General features: G+C 48.3%; 1 protein-coding gene across 1 annotated transcript in view; it reads left to right on the plus strand.

Annotated features, from left to right (window-relative positions):
• Positions 1 to 9,043: 9,043 nt before the first annotated feature.
• The window catches only part of LOC130367770 (beta-1,3-galactosyltransferase 2-like), a 52,840-nt gene continuing 41,934 nt past the window's right edge, over positions 9,044 to 19,949 (plus strand). Inside the window, exon 1 of the mRNA XM_056570528.1 lies at positions 9,044 to 9,079. The gene's annotated coding sequence lies outside the window, so the exon portion shown is untranslated. The remainder of the gene's footprint in view (positions 9,080 to 19,949) is intronic.

Genomic DNA, 19,949 nt, shown 5'->3' on the forward strand with positions numbered 1-19,949 from the left:
TAAGTGGTTGGCACCCATTTTGTACATATTTAAACTCTGCATATCTCACTGCATGTATTCTGATCTGAAGAAGGGGGTGGCTCCCCCGAAACGCGTAATCACCTTTATTGTTTTATCTACTGCAATAAACCTCCCAGTGTTTTGTACTACTGCTACATCTCTGGCTCTGGTTTAATTCCATTGGAGTCTGCAGCGCCTTTAGAGGTCCTTTTTTATCTTCTACACCACAAGTCCTATCAGGATTGGTCTTCCTCCTTTTCCTGTGACCTCCGGCTTAGCAGCGGTTCCAGTACTCCTTGAATTTTGGTAACCCCATTGTGGTCTTGACTTGCTCTCAGGTGAGCAGCCACTACCTAGGGGTCATTTATTTTGACCACAAATTGCTGTAAGAATTCTTCTCCCATACGGTATCACACGAGGCGCCTCCCTCTGGTCTCCCTTTTTATTCTCTCTACAGGTCACTGAAGAAGATGACGCGCCACCGGTCACTTACCAGGCCCCAGCCAGCGCGCTTCCTCCTGCGATGATCCTGCGGTCCTCCTGCGTCTCTATGGTTGTACGCACGGGACGTCAGTGACGTCCCGTGCGTACAACCCTAGAGGCGGAGAAGCGAAGGACCGAAGGAGGACGCGCGCTGGCCGGGGAATGGTGAGTGACCGGCGGACATCCTTATGTCCCGAAAAGATTTTTCGGGGACACAGGGATGTCCGGGATAGGAATACTTCTTTTTATGTGCCCGGGCCGGCTCCCGTGTGTGGCTACAGGCGGGGGCCAACCATAGCATATAAAAACTAATACTGTATACTAAAAACCAGGGGGCCTCCAGCTGTTGTGAAACTACAACTCCCAGCATGCCCGGACAGCCTTTGCCGGTCCGGGCATGCTCGTAGTTGTTGTTTCACAACAGCTGGAGGCCCCCTGGTTTTTAGTATACAGTATTAGTTTTTATATGCTCTGGTTGGCCCCCGCCTGTAGCCACACACGGGAGCCGGCCCGGGCACATAAAAAGAAGTATTCCTATCCCGGAGAGCGCGCCCCCCCAGATGTTGCACCCGGTGCGGCCGGCCCCCCCTGCACCCCCCACGCTACGCCTCTGGGTGTACCCCAAGGTTCAGTACTGGGCCCGCTGTTGTTTAATTTATTTATCAATGATATAGAGGATGGTATTAACAGCTCTGTTTCTATCTTTGCAGATGACACCAAGCTTTGTAGCACAGTACAGTCTATAGAGGATGTGCATAAGTTACAAGATGACTTGGATAGACTAAGTGTCTGGGCATCCACTTGGCAAATGAGGTTCAATGTGGATAAATGTAAAGTTATGCATCTGGGTACTAATAACCTGCATGCGTCGTATGTCTTAGGGGGGATTAAACTGGCAGAGTCACTGGTAGAGAAGGATCTGGGTGTACTTGTAGATCACAGACTACAGAATAGCATGCAATGTCAGGCTGCTGCTTCCAAAGCCGGCAGGATATTGTCATGTATCAAAAGAGGCATGGACTCAAGGGACAGGGACATAATACTCCCCCTTTATAAATCATTGGTACGGCCTCACCTGGAATATGCTGTTCAGTTTTGGTCGCCTGTACATAAAAGGGACACTGTGGAGCTGGAAAGGGTGCAGAGACGCGCGACTAAACTAATATGGGGCATGGAACATCTTAGCTATGAGGAGCGATTAAAGGAGTTACAATTGTTTAGTCTTGAGAAGAGACGTTTAAGGGGGGATATGATAAATGTATACAGTGGTCCCTCAACATATGATGGTAATTCGTTCCAAACAACCCATCGTTTGTCGAAACCATCGTATGTTGAGGGATTCATGCAATGTAAAGTATAGGAAGCTGTACTCACCTGTCCTGGCCGCTCGCGATGGTGTCCCCGCTGCTTGCGATGGTGACCCCGGACCTCCGCTGGGCTCTTCTGGTCTTCTCCGGTCCTCTGCTGTCTTCCGCAAGGCCTTACTGGGCCTGCGTAGCGACGTCATTACGCCGCTGCGTACACCATTCCTATTGGATGACGTGCGCAGCAGCATATAGACGTCATCGGAGAGGGCCGAGAAGACACCGGAAGACCAGCGCTGGACCCGGAGGGCACCCCGGAGCATCGTGGAGGGGTAAGTAATACTTACCGCCCCCCAACACGGGGAACATTAAGCTGCTATCCGGCTTCCGGATAGCACTTAATGCGATGGCCCCGACATAAAAAAAGCATCGTATGTCGATGCTGACCTCGACATGTGATGGCCTCTGGAGGCCATCATATGTCGATTTGATCATATGTCGGGGCCATCGTAGGTCGGGGGTCACTGTATAAGTATATTAATGGCCCATACAAAAATATGGAGAAAAACTGTTCCGGGTTAAACCCCCCAAAGGACGAGGGGGCACTCCCTCTGTCTGGAGAAGAAAAGGTTTAGTCTCAAGGGGCGACACGCCTTCTTTACCATAAGAACTGTGAACTTATGGAACAGTCTACCTCAGGAACTGGTCACAGCAGGAAAATTTAACAGCTTTAAAACAGGGTTAGATACATTCCTGGAACAAAATAACATTAATGCTTATGAAGAAATATAAAATCCCATCCCTTCCCCAATATCGCACCACACCCCTACCCTTCAATTCCCTGGTTGAACTTGATGGACGTATGTCTTTTTTCAACCGTACTAACTATGTAATTATTGGGAACTTTATGTATATACATATATTTATTTATTTTTGAAAAATTTTTTAGGATTTATTATTATTATCATTTATTCTCCATTTATTTTTTATTGTGCACTATATATATATATATATATATATATATATATATATATATAATTTTGTTGATACATGTACTTTTATATTTTTGTCATTATGTTGAGTCCCCGTTTTTATCTGGATATGAAATAGTTAACCTGTTTGTATATAACTTATCTTTGTGCTGTTGCTTGCCATGCCTGATGAAGCTGCCCATGCGCAGTGAAATGTGTTGCATGTCGGTCCAATAAACCTTTTGCCTTACACCTGTGGATGTCCTGTGTAGCGCCTGACTTATCCTGCTGATCACTGTGTGAAGTGATGCTGCATTTATCTGTCGTCTGCAACCAGGAAAGCTTTATTCACATGAGACAGACGCTTTCCGTTGTTGTATACTGGTATACACAACCAACTTTGGTAAGGAGCTCTTGCCTATTGTTATCTCCTTACCTGCCTAACGATCTTTCACTATGAAGCGCTACTTGTTTATTCTCTAGGGGCCACATATCACCCCCATTACGGTACCTTGTGGGAGTAGAAAATTATCCATGATGTCCCCCCAATGTGCATTTTGACACCAAGGCTGCACCGAAATGCTTGTTTAGGTGGCTTCATCCCCCTGCTCCACAGTACCTCTCAGTTGGTGGGTATATTATGCATTTAGTCTGGGTCTGCATCTTTATTGTATACTATTGTCTAGGCTACCCACAAATGTGGCCATAGTTATCTTGAACATGTTAACACAACACAGCAATGTGCTGCATTGGGTTATCCTAATGCACTAGGGAATAAAGACAGTGTGTGTTACTGACAATACAGAATCAGATCTTGACAGTGACAAATCCATTCACCTCAAGCCTCTGTAGCTGGCAGACAGGCAGGGACAGTTCACAGAGACAGTACACTTATTTCTGGTGCAACCATACTGGGGCGTATTATCCTAAAATAAGTGAAATATATTCACACTCAGTTCTAATGTTTTTTTCTGGTTAAAGCTATTAGGGGGCAATTAGTGTAAAAACACTTGATTGTTACACTTATTTTTTGTGCATCCAAACTGGGGCATATTATCCTATAATAAGTTAAATATATACGCAGTTCTACAAGCATGTAAGACAGAGAAGTGCCAGACTGTGGCACAGAGGAGTGGCAGAGACCTAAATTCATCAGGCGCAGACAGAGGTCACAGCAGTTTAGGGGCACGTGGCATCAGGAGTCTTAACGAGATGCCTGAGCTCCCTGTATCAGCCAGCGGTCGTGTCTCGACCTGTAACCGATCTGCCATCATTGATTGGTTAACTCGATTATCCACTTCATCCCAAGTGACATCTGACACCCCCAGTCAATACCCCCAGTCAACAGAAGCCAAGAAGTGGAGGAGACATCCGGTGCTTCCTCCACTAGGTGGGCAAGTAGTGATGAGGAGAGTGGCATGGGAGGTGGTGTTGCGAGTGCTCAGGCTCCTGAAACAGACACTGTTGAGGATGACATTAGTGCCATGCAGACACAACTCGAACAGACACCACTCAGGATGATATCAGTGACGTGCACTTTAGAGCCAGGTGCAAAAGGGGCCTCATCATCATCAGGAGAAGAGGGTTGCAGGTTGCCCGTGAGGCACTGAGTCAGCAAGGTGGTAGCATGGTTGGGAGTCAGCATGGTGGCAGAAGTGGGAAGTCTGGAGCCAAACAGCCTACCTGCCCCGGAGGTACTGGAGCAGGGGTTCCCGGAGTCTGTGGCAGAAGCAGTCAGTGCGGACTGTTGGGTGGTAAATCAGCGACTCCGCGGTGTGGCAGATTTTTTTTTATCAAGCATCCAGACAATGTGAACATGACCACATGCAAGATGTGTCGGCAGAAGGTGAAGCATGGCCAGGGTCCCAATGTTGGCATCACGGTACGGCATCAACATATGCAGCATCACCATTAAGTGGCCTGGGAGAACCGTGGCTCCCATGCGGTGGTCTAGCCTAATGCAGCAACCGCTGCATCACCCATTGGCATGCCGCTTCCTGTTTCAGCCAGCCAAGGCTCCACCACCTCAGCCGAAGGGAGCTATCTGTCATTCCCATCTTCTGTTGGTCCAGATGCTACTGCTCCTCCTACTTTCAGTCAGTCATTCCGCCAGCAATACATCGGCGAAGTGATGTCCAAGAGACAACCGTATGCGCCCACTCATCCAACGGCGCAGTAGCTGAATGTGCTCCTGTCCAAGTTGCTGGTGCTGCAGTCCCTCCCTTTTGAAGTGGTGGACTCTGTACCTTTCAGAGAACTGATAGCTTGTGCCAAGGTGGAGAGTCCCAAGCGTTATTTCTTTTTAAAAAGGCAGTACCAGCCCTGCCCAAATATGTAGAACAGAAGGTGGGCCAGTCCTTGAGCTTGTCGGTGTGTGTACCAAACTGAATGGCAGAGCCGACGTGTGGAGGTGTAACTACGGTCAGGGACAATACATGTCCTTTACGGCCCACTGGGTGAATATGGTTCCTGCACAGCCAAACGTTCTCAGGCCGTTGATCCTGCGACAATGTCGGACTCTGCCTCCTCATCCTCCACCATGTCCTCAGTTTCCACTGCACGGACAAGTCTCAGTGCCCCTCCAGCACACCATGTGTGCAGGGCATGATGGTGTCACTCTGTTCTTCACCTGGTTTGCCTTGGCAAAAAGAGTCACACAGGGGAGGAACTGCTAAAAAGTGATTAGTCAAGAAATCAAATCATGGCTTTCTCCGTGACAACTGGTATTGGGAACCATGGTGACCGACAACGGGAAGAACATCTTGTCTCCGCTGCGTCAAGGAAGCGCGTTCAATCTGGTTGTCAAGCGGTTCCTTAAGTCTTCCACTCAAATGCAAGACATTCTAACAATGGTAAGGAAACTTTGCATGCACTTCAGCCATTCGTACACCGCAAAGCACACCCTCCTTGAGCTAGAGCCTCAGAACAGCATCCCCCAACATAGTCCGATATGCGACGTTTCCACCCGTTGGAATTCCACCCTCCATATGTTGGACCGACTATACGAACAAAGGGGGGGACTCCCCTGTGTAACTTCAATGTCAGCCAGTGGCAGCTCATACGTGACACCTGCCGTTTGCTCAGGCCCTTTGAGGAAGCCACATTATTAGTCAGTCGCCAGGACTACCGGATGAACGACTTCATTCCACTGCTTCATTTCCTACGACAGATGGTGGAAACGATGGCTGGTCAGGGCACTGGAGACGTGGCGCCTACATCTCATGGCCACATGAGCCCTGTGGGAGCTGTACTGTAAGAGGCAGGGGAGGGGGAAAGTGAAGCACAGGCAATGCGTATTGAAATGGGGAGTTTCTATACTCATCTGATAGATGACGAGGAACCAGAGGAGCTACAGGGTGATGAGGAAGATGAGACAGAGGACCCAGACACCGTGGCAGTATGCAGTGGAGATGGAGGAAGGGAGTTCCTCCAAGTCACTTGCACAAATGGCACATAGCATGCTCATTTGCTTGCGTAGTGACTGCCGAATTGTCACCATAGGCAGCGGGATGACTTCTGGCTCTCCACCTTGTTGGACCCTTGCTACCGGCACAAAATGGGGCCTTTTTTAAACCCACTGAGAAGGATGACAAACTGACCTACTACAGAGACATCCTACCTAGTCAGTTGGCCTAGTTGTCTGTGCCATCGTCCATCCTCTCGCAGGCCTTACTGGGGGGGGGGGGGGGGTCCTCTGCACTCACGTTCCACTGCCATGGCTGCTGGGAAGGGGTGGGGTGGCAGGAGCAGTACCAGCTCCATCAACAGCAGCAGCCTGAGTCTACAGTTGCTGATGAGTAGCTTTCTTCACCCGCATAGTGAAGCAAGTAATCAGCAGCAGGTAGAAATTGAGCAGACCTGAACCAGCAGGTGGTGGCATACTTGGACATGACCCTGCCAACCCACATTAAGGATTCGCCAGACTTCTGGGCAGCCAAACTGGATTTGTGGCCACAACTAGCAGAGTTTTCCCTGGAAAAGAAGTCCTGCCCAGCCAGTAGAGAGGCATCAGAGCGGGTGGATCAGCCAGAATTTCCACCCACCAATGTCTGATGCATCAGAATAGATTGACCATGGTGCCACACCAACACTTCACAAATATGGATACAGCTAAAAATATTTAAGGTGCTGCTCCCCAGTTACAGAAATTCCTCCTCACCAGTATTGAGGAAATGCATTAGCTAAAACGTAACTTTTAATAATATTATTAGGATAAAACATATGGACCACAATTTTTTTTTTAAATCAAACCAAAGGAAAGGTGTGCAAAAAACACCATGTGCCACCTACACCACCAAGTATTGATGTGATGCAAAAACCTCTAACAGGTGGAAGGGAACAACGTATGGTTCATTGTAACCAGTGGGGGTAAAAACTGACCCTGTAAGGCCCTACTCTCGCCATATTAATTCCCTTCTTGGCAAGTGTTAATCACCCTAAAACGGGCAGCCCCACACAAGGCATATCCTCAATACTTACTTGTGCACACCAATACTTTGACAAAAGAGACTGGTTTCTTCTGCCTACCTGCCTCACCTACTATTCTGATCCCTCCACCTGCCTGATGACAGTCATCTGATGCCAAGTGCTCCTTCTTTCACCAACCTTTGTCAGCGGGTACTGGTATTGCCACCCACCGCCCTACTCTGTCACAGGGTCACTTTCAGGACTGTGTCATTCTGCCACCATATGATCTCCTCATGCTGATGCCACCTCCAGGCTGTGTCATTCTGCCACCATACGATCTCCTCATGCTGCTGCCACCTCTAGGCTGTGTCATTCTGCAGCCATATGGTCTCCTCATGCTGATGCCACCTCCAGGCTCTGTCATTGAGCTGCTCTGCAACCTACATAAGCTGCCGCCACCTTCAGGCTGTGTCATTCTGCCGCCGTATGGTCTCCTCATGCTGCCGCCACCTCCAGGCTGTGTCATCCTGCCACCATATGGTCTACTCATTCTGATGCCACCTCCATGCTCTGTCATTTTGCCGCTCTGTGGCCTACATAGGCTGCCACCACCTCCAGGCTGTGTCTTTCTACTGCCACCTCTAGCCTGTGTCATTCTGTTGCCATATGGTCTCCTCATGCTGCCGCCACCTCCAGGCTGTGTCATATGGCGAGAGTAGGGCCTTACAGGGCCGATAATCACGATTTTGAGTATTATCGGTATTGGCAATTACCTTGCCGATAATCCGATAATGCCCCGCCCCCCGCACCGCCCCCACCACGACCGCCCCCCCCCCCTCCCACCGACCCACCGCACCGCGTTGCACTCCCCACCGCACCGCCCCGGCCCCATTGCCTCCCACATCCCCGGTTTTATATTTACCTGTTCCCGGGGCCCTGGGTCCACACTACCTCTGGCTCCTGCTGCCTCCTGCGTTACGCTGTGTGCAATGATGAGTGATGTCACCGTCAGTGCGCACAGTGACGGCTCAGGAGGACGCCACCGGAGCCAGATGTAGAGTGGACCCCGGGCCCCGGGAACAGGTAATTATAAAACCGGGGATGGGGGAGGCAATGGGGCCAGGGCGGTGCGGTGGGGGGGTAGGGGGCGCGGAGCATCAAGCACACTAAGACCTGATAGTTTAATAACTGTTGCTGAGAAGCCTTAGATCACTGTGCAATTTGTAGAGGTGCTACCATGTCTGTTTTTTCTCCACTTGAGTTTGCATTGTGTTTTCTACCCCTTCTATTTTGTTTTGACTTGATCAGCTCTCTGCCCCTCCCCCTCCGCCCAGGCCTATTTTAATTGGCAGGAAACTGCATAGGGCCCTTTTTTTCTTGCAGTCTCTCAGTCTTTGACTGGGAGCATATGGTAAGTGTGTTTTGTCACCTGTTCACACTGGTGCTGTTCGGGTGGCATTGGGGCTGCTCTGCCAATGGGTTATTTCCCCAGTGGGCACTAGCATTGTGGTGGTGGTGTTGGCGGCTCAGTGCAGAGCCATTTTATGCAAGAGATGTAAGGGTCCCGCTACATACAGGTGGCCGTGACGTGGCTAGCAGGCTTGCATTTCATTTTTTTTACTCTATTTGAATCCATACTGGAGATAATCTCGCCCTTCCTGTGAGTCTGTGTTTTGGAATTTTTAGAATGTTTGTAAAATAAAAAACAGGGTAAATTATGTGTTCATCCGTTCTGTTACTGGCTGGGGAATGGATGATGGAACAGAGATTTCCCAAAGGGTGGGGCTTAACAATATTTGTTTTCTACTGGAGGTGGAGCTGTGGGTGGGGGGGGGGGGGGCACCTGCTGCAGTCAGTTGTCTTACAGTCAGACACCAGACAGTGAGGAGGAGGATGCTCTTTCTGTCATGTGAGGTAGTGTGTTTTGGGGATGTCCAGGGAATGGGGACACTTGTATATTTCTTTCTGTTGATGAATGATGTATATTAATGTATAAAGTACAATTATAAGAAATGATGTGTTCTAATATTATGAAAGAATTTTCCTAACGTTGTAATAATGCCAAGTCACCATAAGGAAGCCCAAGGGATACCACATGCCCCCGTACAGGTTCCCTACAAATAGAATTGTTATTATCTCTATAGTCAGTAAGACTGGTTAGAGCTTTATTCATTTTGAGGACGTTTTATTTTGCTATTTAGTATGTATCATTTTATTATTATTCTTTTGAGTTGCAGCCTCGAAGCCATCATAAAGCAGGATAATACTTACTATGATCATGGCTTTACTGTAATTGTAGTGTATGGTGCTCTGGAGTAAAGGTGCTCCTACATGTTGAGGTTTTGTGATTCAGATGATGAAGGTGTGGACCATAATGGGAAAGGAACTGAACAAAAAATGTTACAATGGCCTCAGGATATGAGGTTTTCATCTTACAATGGCCTCAGGTTACAATGTTTTCAGTCTTTTCTGGACCATTGTAACTCAATACCATCCTGGGATGTGATGTAACCAAAAATCAGCAATTTTTATGTTTGGAACCTTTTTGTAAGTACCAGGGCACCAGGACCTACATTTATGTCCAATTTCCTTAACTGGTTAAGACACTCAGTTTTGATCTGAGAATGTCTACTCCATTAGTCAGTCTTGATACTGAAGTCCTTTATTGGTTAATAACAAGACTAAAGGGGTTGTCAATGAGACAATGATTCAGATAATTCAACAGGTCAATGGTGAGTTAGGGTGGCCCAAGGCTCATTGGAATGTATAGGGAGAACAGATAGCCCATCTGGTCCAATCCTACAAATGGGCTACTATAACATTTTAATGAGAACTAAAGGATCACTTCTGGCTATGATAGAAAGGTGTCAGAATGCACAGGGCATGGCATTGCATTGGCACCATCGAAAGTGTCTACAATGGGAATATGAACATCGGAACTGGACCATGGATGAAGGTGGTCTAGTCTGATCTAGTCTGATGAATTACATTTTGTTTGACATGTATATGGGGGGGAGGGGTTGCATTTGAAAATATCTGGAGAAGAGATGGATCTATGATGCACTATGGGAAGAAGAGAAGCAGACAGGGGATGCTCTAGGCAATGTTCTGTGGGGAAACCTTGGGTCCCGGAATCATGTGAATGTTACTGTGATATGTACCACCTACCGAACCATTGTTTAAGAATGAGGAACATGACATAGCGATCATAATGGGGACTTGGTCTGCAAATTCTTCAGATCTCAATCTCACTGATAATTTGTGGAATGTGATGGACAAACAAGTCAGACCCTCGTGATATTTTGTGATACTCTATTAAGCTGGAATATCTTATCATGTGTAGTGATGTGTGACGAGTATCTAAGCCTATCATGTTATGCTGTGCTGCTAAGTATTGTATCTAATTTTCTCATGTAGCAAACTATCTGCCTATTTATGAGTACCTTTTAATGAATCTATATCTTGAAAGGCCTCATCGTTTTTAGATCTTTAATCCTGTACTGATTTATTTAATATTTTGTGAAGAAAGGTTAACGGACCTCATATACTGTCACGATTCGGCTGGCAGGTGGTGGATCCTCTGTGCCAGAGAGGGATTGGCGTGGACCGTGCTGGTGGACCGGTTCTAAGTTGCTACTGGTATTCACCAGAGCCCGCCGCAAAGCGGGATGGTCTTGCAGCGGCAGTAGCAACCAGGTCGTATCCACCAGCAACGGCTCAACCTCTCTGACTGCTGAAGATAGGCGCGGTACAAGGGAGTAGAAAAGAGCAAGGTCGGACGTAGCAGAAGGTCGGGGCAGGCAGCAAGGATCGTAGTCAGGGGCAACGGCAGGAGGTCTGGAACACAGGCTAGGAACACACAAGGAAACGCTTTCACTGGCACGATGGCAACAAGATCCGGCGAGGGAGTGCACAGGTGAACACACTAATTAGGCTAACTGCGCCAATCAGTGGCGCAGTGGCCCTTTAAATTGCAGAGACCCGGCGCGCGCGCGCCCTAGGGAGCAGGGCCGCGCGCGCCGGGACAAGACCGACGGAGAGCGAGTCAGGTACGGGAGCCGGGATGCGCATCGCGAGCGGGCGCCCCCCGCATCGCGAATCGCATCCCGGCTGGGAGAGGTATCGCAGCGCACCCGGTCAGCGGTTCTGACCGGGGCGCTGCAATTGCGAGGATGTAGCGAGCGCTCCGGGGAGGAGCGGGGACCCGGAGCGCTCGGCGTAACAGTACCCCCCCCCTTGGGTCTCCCCCTCTTCTTGGAGCCTGAGAACCTGAGGACAAGACTTTTGTCTAGGATGTTGTCCTCAGGTTCCCAGGATCTCTCTTCTGGACCACAGCCTTCCCAATCCACCAAGAAGAATTTTTTCCCTCTGACCGTTTTGGAGGCCAGAATCTCCTTCACGGAGAAGACGTCAGAAGAGCCGGAAACAGGAGTGGGAGAAACAAGTTTGGGAGAGAAGCGGTTAATGATGAGTGGTTTAAGGAGAGAGACATGGAAGGCATTGGGAATACGGAGAGAAGGAGGAAGAAGGAGTTTGTAAGAGACAGGATTAATCTGGCACAAGACTTTGAAAGGACCAAGATAGCGTGGTCCCAGTTTGTAACTGGGGACACGAAAGCAGACATATTTAGCGGAGAGCCATACCTTGTCTCCGGGCGCAAAAATGGGGGTAGTACTTCTTTTCTTATCGGCAAACCTTTTCATGCGGGATGAAGCCTGTAAAAGAGAATTTTGGGTCTCTTTCCATATGGTGGAAAGATCACGAGTCACTTCATCCACAGCGGGCAAACCAGAGGGCAAGGGAGTAGGGAGGGGGGGAAGAGGGTGACGGCCGTACACCACGAAAAATGGGGACTTAGCAGAAGATTCTGAGACTCTGAAGTTGTATGAGAATTCGGCCCATGGTAGAAGATCTGCCCAGTCATCCTGGCGGGAGGAAACAAAATGCCGTAAATAGTCACCCAGGACCTGGTTAATTCTTTCTACTTGCCCATTGGATTGGGGATGATAAGAAGAAGAGAAGTTTAATTTAATCTTGAGCTGTTTACAGAGGGCCCTCCAGAATTTAGACACGTATTGGACGCCTCTATCCGAGACGATCTGCGTGGGCAAACCGTGAAGACGAAAAATGTGTACAAAAAATTGTTTTGCCAACTGAGGCGCTGAAGGAAGACCAGGAAGAGGAATAAAATGTGCCATCTTGGAAAATCGATCAACGACCACCCAAACAACAGTGTTGCCACGGGATGGGGGTAAGTCTGTAATAAAGTCCTTACCAATCAGTGACCAAGGCTGTTCGGGGACAGGCAGAGGATGAAGGAGACCAGCAGGTTTCTGGCGAGGAGTCTTATCCCGGGCACAGACAGTACAGGCCCGCACAAAATCAACAACATCCGTCTCCAGAGTCGGCCACCAATAGAAACGAGAGATGAGTTGCAAGGATTTTTTGATGCCCGCATGGCCTGCGAGGTGGGAGGAGTGTCCCCATTTGAGAATCCCGAGACGTTGGCGTGGAGAAACGAAGGTCTTCCTTGGAGGAGTTTGCCTGATGGAGGCTGGAGAAGTGGAGATCAGACAATCAGGAGGAATGATGTGTTGCGGAGAGACCTCTACTTCCGAGGCATCCGAGGAACGAGAGAGGGCATCGGCCCTAATGTTCTTGTCGGCAGGGCGAAAGTGAATTTCAAAGTTAAAACGGGCAAAGAACAACGACCACCTGGCCTGGCGAGGGTTCAGCCGTTGGGCAGACTGGAGATAGGAGAGATTCTTGTGATCGGTGTATATGATAACAGGAAATTTTGATCCCTCCAGCAGATGCCTCCATTCCTCAAGCGCCAATTTAATGGCCAGTAATTCTTGATCCCCGATGGAGTAGTTCCTCTCCGCCGGAGAGAAGGTCCTAGAAAAAAACCCACAAGTAACAGCATGCCCGGAAGGATTTTTTTGTAGAAGGACAGCTCCAGCTCCCACTGAGGAGGCATCTACCTCCAATAGGAAGGGTTTAGATGGGTCAGGTCTGGAGAGCACGGGAGCAGAAGAAAAGGCAGACTTGAGACGTTTAAATGCGTCTTCCGCTTGGGGAGACCAGGACTTGGGATTGGCATTTTTCTTGGTTAAAGCCACGATAGGAGCCAAAATAGTGGAAAAGTGTGGAATAAATTGTCTGTAATAATTGGCGAACCCCAAAAAACGTTGGATAGCACGGAGTCCGGAGGGGCGTGGCCAATCTAAGACGGCAGAGAGTTTGTCTGGGTCCATTTGTAATCCCTGGCCAGAGACCAAGTATCCTAGGAAAGGAAGAGATTGGCATTCAAACAGACATTTCTCCATTTTGGCATAAAGTTGATTGTCTCGAAGTCTCTGAAGAACCATGCGGACATGTTGGCGGTGTTCTTCTAAGTTGGCAGAAAAAATCAGAATATCGTCCAGATAAACCACAACACAGGAATATAAGAGATCACGAAAAATTTCATTAACAAAGTCTTGGAAGACGGCAGGGGCGTTGCACAGGCCAAAGGGCATGACCAGATACTCAAAGTGTCCATCTCTGGTGTTAAATGCAGTCTTCCATTCGTCCCCCTCCCTGATGCGGATGAGATTATAAGCACCTCTTAAGTCCAGTTTGGTAAAGATGTGGGCACCTTGAAGGCGATCAAAGAGTTCTGAGATAAGAGGTAGGGGGTAGCGGTTCTTTACCGTGATTTTATTAAGTCCGCGGTAATCAATGCAAGGACGTAGGGAGCCATCTTTTTTGGACACAAAGAAAAATCCAGCTCCGGCAGGAGAGGAGGATTTGCGGATAAACCCCTTTTTTTAATTTTCCTGGATGTATTCAGACATAGCAAGAGTCTCTGGAGCAGACAGAGGATAAATTCTGCCCCGGGGTGGAGTAGTACCCGGGAGGAGGTCAATAGGACAGTCAAAAGGCCTGTGAGGAGGTAAAGTCTCAGCTTGCTTTTTGCAAAACACGTCAGCATAGTCCATATAAGCCTTAGGAAGACCGGTTACAGGGGGAACCACAGGGTCACGGCAGGGAGTACAGGGAACCGGTTTAAGACAGTCCTTGAAACAAGAGGTACCCCAGCTCTTGATTTCTCCTGTGGACCAATCAAGGGTTGGGGAATGGCGTTGAAGCCACGGTAATCCAAGAAGAATTTCAGAAGTGCAGTTGGAGAGGACCAAAAACTCAATTTTTTCGTGATGAGGTCCGATGCACATTAGGAGAGGTTCCGTGCGGTAACGCACGGTACAGTCCAATCTTTCATTGTTAACACAATTGATGTAGAGGGGTCTGGCGAGACTGGTCACTGGGATGTTGAACCTGTTGATGAGAGAGGCCAAAATAAAATTTCCTGCAGATCCGGAATCCAAGAAGGCCATAGCAGAGGAGAAGGTAGAGGAAGATATTCGCACAGGCACAGTAAGGCGTGGAGAAGCAGAGTTGACATCAAGAACTGCCTCACCTTTGTGCGGAGTCAGCGTACGTCTTTCCAGGCGGGGAGGACGGATAGGACAATCCTTCAGGAAGTGTTCGGTACCGGCACAGTATAGGCACAGATTCTCCATGCGGCGTCGTGTCCTCTCTTGAGGTGTTAAGCAAGACCGGTCAACTTGCATAGCCTCCACGGCGGGAGGCACAGGAACGGATTGCAGAGGACCAGAGGAGAGAGGAGCCGGGGAGAAAAAACGCCTTGAGCGAACAAAGTCCATATCCTGGCGGAGCTCCTGACGCCTTTCGGAAAAACGCATGTCAATGCGGGTGGCCAGATGAATAAGTTCATGCAGGTTAGCAGGAATTTCTCGTGCGGCCAGAACATCTTTAATGTTGCTGGATAGGCCTTTTTTAAAGGTCGCGCAGAGGGCCTCATTATTCCAGGATAATTCGGAGGCAAGAGTACGGAATTGGATGGCGTACTCGCCAACAGAAGAATTACCCTGGACCAGGTTCAGCAGGGCAGTCTCAGCAGAAGAGTCTCGGGCAGGTTCCTCAAAGACACTTCGAATCTCCGTGAAGAAGGAGTGTACAGAGGCAGTGACGGGGTCATTGCGGTCCCAGAGCGGTGTGGCCCATGACAGAGCTTTCCCAGACAGAAGGCTGACTACGAAAGCCACCTTAGACCTTTCAGTAGGAAACTGGTCCGACATCATCTCCAAGTGCAGGGAACATTGCGAAAGAAAGCCACGGCAAAACTTAGAGTCCCCATCAAATTTATCCGGCAAGGATAATCGTAGGCCGGAAGCGGCCACTCGCTGCGGAGGAGGTGCAGGAGCTGGCGGAGGAGATGATTGCTGAAGCTGTGGTAGTAGCTGCTGTAGCATCACGGTCAGTTGAGACAGCTGGTGGCCTTGTTGCGCTATCTGTTACGACTGCTGGGCGACCACCGTGGTGAGGTCGGCGACAACTGGCAGTGGGACTTCAGCGGGATCCATGGCCGGATCTACTGTCACGATTCGGCTGGCAGGTGGTGGATCCTCTGTGCCAGAGAGGGATTGGCGTGGACCGTGCTGGTGGACCGGTTCTAAGTTGCTACTGGTATTCACCAGAGCCCGCCGCAAAGCGGGATGGTCTTGCAGCGGTGGTAGCAACCAGGTCGTATCCACCAGCAACGGCTCAACCTCTCTGACTGCTGAAGATAGGCGCGGTACAAGGGAGTAGACAAGAGCAAGGTCGGACGTAGCAGAAGGTCGGGGCAGGCAGCAAGGATCGTAGTCAGGGGCAACGGCAGGAGGTCTGGAACACAGGCTAGGAACACACAAGGAAACGCTTTCACTGGCACGATGGCAACAAGATCCGGCGAGGGAGTGCACAGGTGAACACACTAATTAGGCTAACTGCGCCAATCAGTGGCGCAGTGGCCCTTTAAATTGCAGAGACCCGGCGCGCGCGCGCCCTAGGGAGCGGGGCCGCGCGCACCGGGACAAGACCGACGGAGAGCGAGTCAGGTACGGGAGCCGGGATGCGCATCGCGAGCGGGCGCCTCCCGCATCGCGAATCGCATCCCGGCTGGGAGAGGTATCGCAGCGCACCCGGTCAGCGGGTCTGACCGGGGCGCTGCAATTGCGAGGATGTAGCGAACGCTCCGGGGAGGAGCGGGGACCCGGAGCGCTCGGCGTAACATATACCACTTTTTCCAACTGGCTTTCCCTTAAAATCAGTGTTTCCCATTCAACTAGGAGTCTTGGAAACTGACTGGTAATGTATACCAAGCCAGAGATCTCTCCAGAAGGAAAGAATACCCATCTGCATACATTACCAATCAGTTGTCAAGGCTCTTAGTTGAAGTGAAACACTGACTTTAGTTGAGAGCTACTTTGCATATTTTTTCTTCCTGGAATTTCCTAATGGAGCATTAATGGCCTAAAAGTCTCTGCAAAGCCTTTATGATGCTCACCTTCAGGGGAAACATCCCACTAAATATATATTCTTACAGAGCTCCAGATCTCATGCCCCACAAAGCTATAGGGGGACATCAATCCCAGCCTGGATGGGAAGGGAATGGTTTGTTACGAACGCATTTTTATTGCACTTGCCTTAGCATTTAAAAAAAAAAAAAAAAACAACAGAATTATCCTTATGAAGTGAGTACTCCGCAGAGAATTATTAAAGTGTATGGCTACAGAAGAGATTTGCACATATCATCTGCTTGACAAAGGAGTCTCATGAATGCATTTAGGGGCCAAATATCACCCCATTGCGGTACCTCATAGATGTAACAAATAAAATAATTCACATAGCAAAAATCCAATGTGTGACGAGAAACATAACTATATCATTGGAATACCTGTATATAAACCCTTAATATAAAAATTGTGCATATAATCCCTCATCCTAATACATTCCATAAATCCATGTCTGTCACAACCCTGTAAGGTAACAGTAATGGATCCATGTAAAAATCCAAGGGCTGTAATAACCAACCTGAAGGTTGTAAAGGGTGCTCATGGACTTCTTTTATGGACCATATCTGCCTGTGTAGGATTTATACTCCGCATCCTCCTCACTACGTCAGAGCCTAAATGTATCCCCTGCCCTGACTGGATAATGTTTTGCATTCTTTGTAAAGCTTCTTGAGCTTCAGATTTTACTGTTAATCTTTAAAAGTGTTTAACATCCTTATATGAACTTTTTAAAATACATAATAAACATATCATCTTTATATAAAACACCTAGAACAAAGTCAAATCCTTTCTTTATAACTTAGGGACAGCTGTCTGGGCATGCTTAGAGTTGTAGTTTTGGAACAGCTGTAGGCACCATGGTTGGGAAACACTGATCTAGAGGGTACTTAGAGGTGAATACATTGCCTTGCTGGGGCACCAGATGGCAGCATACAGAATCCCTAATAAGATTCTGTGATGTTATTGGCTCTGTAGTCAGCAACATGAAATTATCTTTGTGATATAGCTTCAGACATGTTTTAGGGATTTTTTTTCCTTTTTTTTTCTTTTTACTATTAACTTAGAAATCAATTGTTTATTATTATCATTATGGCTTTATTGTAATTGTAGTGTATGGTGCACCTGAATAAAGGTGCTCTTACATTTTCAGGTAAAGGTGTGGCTCATATGGGAAGGAAAGTATAAGAAGACACATACTACTGGTTTTGTAAAAAAAAAAAAAAAAAACCTGAAGGACCTGAAAGAAATCATTGTTATATGTATGGTACTAAAGAAGGTGTTAAAGGGAATCTGTAAGCTGTAATTGCTGCTCAGAGCTTAGTTAAATATTTCAGCAAATACATTAATTTGGCGAATTTGCCTCCTTTCCTGATTTACTGCTCCTTTCCTCTTGACAGCATTGCCTAGGTTACAGACCACAGCTCCCATCTAGGGAAGAGATTTATCAAAACCTGTGTAGAGGAAGAGTGGTGCAGTTGCCCATAGCAACCATATTTGTAAATTACTTCTATTAAAAATCTTAACCCTTCCAGTACTTATCAGCTGGTGTATGCTTGTGAGGAAGTTGTGTAGTTCCTTTCAGTCTGACTCCAGTGCTCTCTGCTGCCACCTCTGTCTATGTCAGGAAGGTTTACTTTGGGGATTTGCTCTTTCTCTGTACAATTCCTGGCACAGACAGAGGTGTCAGCAGGGAGCACTGTGGTCAGACTGGAAAGAACTACTAAACTTCCCCTGGAGCATACAGCAGCTGATTGGTACTGGAAGGATTAAGATTTTTTTTTATATAGAAGTAATTTAAAAATCTTTATAACTTTCTGCCACCAGTTAATTTGAAAACATTTGGTTTTCCTCTGGAGTACCCTATTAACACCTTAAGGACACGGCCTGTTTTGACCTTAACCCCTTAAGGGCGCAGGGCATACATGTATGCCCTGTGCCCTCTCCCCATCTATGACGCAGGCTCAGGAGCTAAGCGTCATAGTGGTGATCCCATCTGCTAGGACCTGTGTCTAATGACTGACATCACCAATCCTGGTGATGCCCGCATTAACCCCTTGGACACCGCGATCAAAGTTGATTGTGGCGTCTAAAATAAAAATTTAAAAAACAGTCCCGGAAGCTCAGTCCCGATCAGCTGAGAGGACGGCGGAAGCGTCCTTACCTGCCTCTTCGCTATCCGATTGGTGATCTGATGCTCCAGCCAGCCATGGCAGGCTGGAGCAATCAAGCACCAAAAGCACTGATCAATACTATGCTATTGCATAGCATTGAACAGTGAATGCAATCCAAAGATTGCATGTAATAGTCTCCTATGGGGAGACTAAAAATAGTTCAAAAAACAAAAAAATTGTGCAAAAAATGTAAAAAAAAAAAAAAGTTAATAAATGCGATCGCCGCAAATAGCCGGCCAATTCAGACCGGCAATTTGCGGCGATTCCGGTCAATCGGGTCTGTGGTGAACCGGTGAACCGAAACAAAAGGGTGAATGGGGCTGTCTGAGACAGCCCCATTCACCCTTACCCAGCAGGAGTGAGGTGGCACGGGTGCCACCTCACGATCACGTGATTGATCTGTCGGAACGACCGACCAATCACTGTCCTGCTGGGTGGTGATTGGGGTGGCGATCGGGGTGGAGATCAGGGCTGGCAGGGTCTCTTACCTCTCCCTGGTCCGGCAGGGGTCCCCTCAGGAGCAGCGGCGGCAGTCCCGGTGGCAGGAGCAGCGGCGGTCCCGGCGGCAGGATACAGGAGGAGGTGAGGCCTGTTCACCTCCTGCCGTTTCTTAGCAACAACTCTCAGCATGCACAACCAAAGAGAATGCTGGGAGTTGTAGTTTTGCAACAGCTGGAGTTCCAACTACAACTCCCAGCATGCCCTTTGGTAGTCTGTGCATGCTGGGGGGTTATAGTTATGCAACAGCTAGAGGCACATTTTTTCTATGAAAAAGTTTGTATCCAGCTGTTGCATAACTACAACTCCCAGCATGCACAGACTTCCAAAGGGCATGCTGGGAGTTGTAGCAGTGTTCCTCCAGCTGTTGCAAAACTACAACTCTCAGCATGCCCTTCGACTGTCAATGCATGCTGAGTGTTGCAGTTTTGCAATAGCTGGAGACACATTGGTTGTGAACCAGAGTTTGTGTCCTAACTCATTGTTTCCCAACCAGTGTGCCTCCAGCTGTGTCAAACATACAACTCCCAGCATGCACTGAGAGACTGCAAATGCTGGTTCTAGTTTTGCAACAGCTGGAGGCACACTGGTTGCGAAACACTGAGTTAAGTAAAAAAAACTCTATGTGTTGCGCAACCAGTGTGCCTCCAGCTGTTGCATAACTACAACTCCCAGCAAGTATGGTCTGTCAGTGCATGCTGGGAGTTGTAGTTTTGC

The sequence above is a fragment of the Hyla sarda genome, chromosome 4 (genome assembly GCF_029499605.1).
Source record: "Hyla sarda isolate aHylSar1 chromosome 4, aHylSar1.hap1, whole genome shotgun sequence".
Classification (NCBI taxonomy): Eukaryota; Metazoa; Chordata; class Amphibia; order Anura; family Hylidae; genus Hyla; species Hyla sarda.